The 4,249-nt window shown below is 35.1% G+C and overlaps 1 pseudogene; it reads left to right on the forward strand.

The window, feature by feature from the left end:
• The first annotated feature begins 2,173 nt into the window (after window positions 1-2,173).
• On the forward strand, window positions 2,174-4,249 carry LOC100671906 (olfactory receptor 9K2-like; annotated as a pseudogene).

Raw genomic sequence — 4,249 nt, forward strand, 5'->3', positions numbered from 1 at the left:
AGAAGGCAGCCAAGACTATTTGTTATGTGCTTAAAATTATATTTTTTTTCTTCAGTTTCAAAAATGTGCTATGCCATAAATTACAGATTACCAGGTTGAGAATAGATCGGGAGAATTCACGTTTCACTGCTTGAAAGAATATCATGGCTAATTCAGACTGAGTGTAGGACGGAGCTGGTGATTAAAACGGAGTCCTAGGGATGTGTACTCTATTATTTCATTCTTTCTCTCCTGTTCCACTGCTTAGAAAACTTCACAATCGGAAAAGTATTCCATTATTTCTAATAAATTATTTCATAAATTATACAGTCTATAATTCTTCTATTAATGAAAGTAAACCTTTTGACAGTCTATATTGTAATTTTACATAAAAGGAAATAAACAATACTGCTTTCCTGTATTCAAGGTTAGAATCATCACCTTTTCCTTAGAGATACAGGCAGTCGCCTGAAAACTCATACTTGCTCTTTAATGTTATATACATTTGTCCTCATTTTGAAATGATTAAACCAACCTGTAACCATGACAAATGCTTCATCAAATCACTTTCACTTGCTGCACGTTCGTATTTTAAATCATTAAAAAGGCTTCGAGCCTTTCCTTCCACTAACACAAAACCCATTACCAGGGAGTCAATTCCTACTCATAGCAACCCCATAGAAGAGTAGAACTGCCCCATACAGTTTCCAAGGAGTGGTGGTGGATTTGAACTGCCAACCTTTTGGTTAGCAGCTGTACCTTGCTGTAGCTCTTAACCACTGAGCCACTAGGGCACCTTCTTCTACTAATGTAAGGCTAAATAAGAACCGTAAGCACCTGTTCAGCCTTACCTACTAATTCTTAAGGACACACTCATTTTTCTGAACCCAAAATTGTGACATAATATGGCCAAAATATATGTGGGCCATTTAAAATTAGGTTTGCTCTCAAAGCCTGCCTATATTAAAGTTGCCATGCTTATAGGCCTCCTAGCTAAAGCTTTTAATCTAAGTTGCTCTTCAGTTTAGCATGAAAAAAAAAGTCTGTAAAATGCTTACATTGAGTGTATTTATTACTCACGATTTAGTAATGAATTAAAATAGCTACAATATTGTAATAAAAATTTCATAGCATATATCACATTATGCCCTAAGTAAGCATTGAATTTTTTTTTTGTCCTCATATTCAGTGCCAAACACAATCATTGGCACAGTGTAAATGACCAATAAATATTTACTAAGCACATTAATGGAGGAGCCAACAGAAGAAAATGTGTTATCCTTGAAAAATTAATGTTACTTTCACTGATATAAAGTCAAAAAAGTAGCCTTTTTTGGTTTAAGAACTTAAGATTTCATTGTCTTCTTGTTTCTGCTGCTCCAACATCATCACCTCCTCCTTTTTCTGTTTTTAAATAAGATCAGCAGACAAGGACTATTAATCTTGTGATATGTTATAAAAGTAAGGAATGCATGTGGAGTGACTTTAGCATATCTTAAAAGTTTTCCTACGACGCTTGGTATAAATGCCACCGAAGAAGAAAAGAAGTGGCAGTGCTGTCCTGAGTTTCTAGACTGACAGTAAATATGTAGTTTCATGGTCAGGTTGGGGGGGTGGGAGGAAATCCTAGAAATTCTCCAAATAACCAAACTTGTTTTGGTTGTTGAGCATGTCATCAAAATACAAATATGTTAACTTGTATGCTTCAAGGAAATCAATACTTACATATTCTTAAAACAGCTAAGTTTCTAATCATCAGGTGAATAGCTTAATAAAATTTGTTATCTAATCTTTTATGTAGTAAAATTTTTCTATTTGTGCCTTTGAAGCTTCTAATTTTTTCTCGAATTCAAAAAGGTTTGAAATGATGTGGATTTTTTTTATATATACATTTATTTAGAGAAAAGTAGGATCAGTAAATTTTACAGGATAAGAAGAAATATAAAGGCATTACTCACATTTTACTTTAACATTTAAATAAAATTAGACTAATTCCAGAAGCTGAAGATTGGCTCTGCTTTAAAATAAGACAACTCTTTGGCAATTTATTTTCAGTTCTAAGAGCTCTTATTGGTAAAAAGTTAATATTGACTCAGAATGTACTTTTAGTTTTTCATTTTCTTCTATTTATTTTTTTATTAGCTCATCGAAGCAAAGTGTTATTAGAGAGAAAAAATGAATATTAAATAAGTTAAAATTTAAGAGTCTTTCTTAACATGAGATGTTTATCAGACTTTAATTTCAGATTACCATCTCTATCTCAAATGGCAGTCATAAACCTTCTCAAATGTCGAGGTAAAGAGGTCTAAAAATATATCAAACTATGTTTTATTGAAAGTAACACTGGACATGAATACAAAATCTGAATTTGACTCACCTTGAGTCCAAATTCCATATTTAGCTAATTGTGTTTCCTTACACAAGTCAAAGTATCTCATCTTTTGTTTGCTCATGTGGGGGACAAATGGGAAGCTTATGAAAGTATTATGTCAACTATAAAGTCTTCTACAATGTGAAGTGTTATTTCTGAGGCTAAGGAGAGAGTGGAAAGTTTATTTGTTGACCTTTTCTTATACTTTCAAGCAGAAATTTGCCATGGGTGACAAGGGAGAAGACAGCTACTCGGAGATGACTGACTTCATTCTTGTAGGCATCAGGTTTCATCCAGAGCGCCACAGCCTCCTCTTCCTACTATTCCTGGTTGTTTGTGGCATGGTCCTTCTGGGGATCCTTAACATGATTGGCTTCATTGTGACTGATCCCCGCCTGAACACACCACTGTATTTCTTCCTTGACAACCCCTCTGTTATTGACCTCTCCTGCTCCACTGTTATTTTACCCAAATTCATGGTCAATATCCTTTCTCAGAAAAAGATCATATCCTTTGCAGATTGTGTGGCTCAGCTCTTCTTCTATGCTCTCTATCCTGGCAGCCATCACCTATGATTGCTACATTGCCATCTGCAACCCACTCCTGTATACTGTCTGCATGTCAAGAAGACTCTGTATTCAGTTGGTAGCTGGTTCCTATCTCTGTCGCTAGGTCAGTTCCATTCTTCAAGTCTGTGTAACTTTCTCCATGTCTTCCTGTGTCTTTCAAGTCATTGATCACTTGTACTGTGATTCTAATCCAACTGAGAAGATCTACTGTTCCAACATCTTTATTAAGAAGATAGTGTCTCTTAGTTTGGCTTTAATCATTACTATGCCCACAATAGTTCTTATTGTAGAACCTTACATATATATTGTGTTCATAGTCTTAAAGACTATGTGAAGGGAAGAAGAAAGCCTTCTCTACTTGCAGCTCCCACCTGGGGGTTATGAGTTTGGTTTATAGGACTGTCTCCTCTGTGTATTGAGTTGTTGTTGGAGATGCCATTGAATCAGCTCTGACTCATAGTGACCCTATGTATTACAGAATGAAAAACTGCCCAGTCCTGCACCATCCTCACAATTGTTGCTGTGTCTGAACCCATTATTACAATGTTTGTGACCATTGTTGCAGCCACTGTGTTAATCTATCCCCTTAAGGATCTTCTTACACCCCCCAAAGTAACCTGAACTTTGTAAAGTAGCTTCAGTGTATTTTGTTCACACCCATGTTGAATCCTTTAATCTACTGTCTAAGAAGCAAGAATGTTGAAGATGCCATGAGAAATGTCCTGTGGAAGAAAAAATTTTTGCTCTAAATCCACTTCTACTTATTTTGCTGATTCTTACATCTATTGATTTTGGCTGCCTGGCCTACTCAGGTTTATTTAAAAATTTCTTCAGTGTTTTATTCCACAGCAGTAATAATTTCTTATAATGATTTCTCCAAATAATGTATTCACGTTTCTTCAAGGCAATGTTAAATCTGAAACTTCCAGACGAACATGATTTGCAGCATTTCTATAAATGTTTATATATCTCTTAATCTTGAGGTAATAATATGTAAATAGGGGAGTATAGAATTTTATTGTTTCTTTTCTCTGTGTGCCTAAGTAAAACTTAGACGAACAGTATAAAGATTAACTTGAAAACTGTGTTCCAATTGGTTTATATTCAGTTGACACTCAGTCTAAATGCTAACTTCGGGTTGTGTTTTTGATGGCATGTCAAAGATGTGAGAGAATGTGTATATGATGAAGAGGAAATGAATAGAAAAAATCACCGGGTTTCCTTTGTTGAATTAAAAGTGTAAGTAAGAAGAAACTTGGGAAAATTGCACTCATTTGGTTAAAATCAAGACATATTGTCTGGCGTTCTTTGAATGGAGGGTCACGCCCGC

This window comes from Loxodonta africana, chromosome 4 (assembly GCF_030014295.1).
Source record: "Loxodonta africana isolate mLoxAfr1 chromosome 4, mLoxAfr1.hap2, whole genome shotgun sequence".
Lineage (NCBI taxonomy): Eukaryota > Metazoa > Chordata > Mammalia > Proboscidea > Elephantidae > Loxodonta > Loxodonta africana.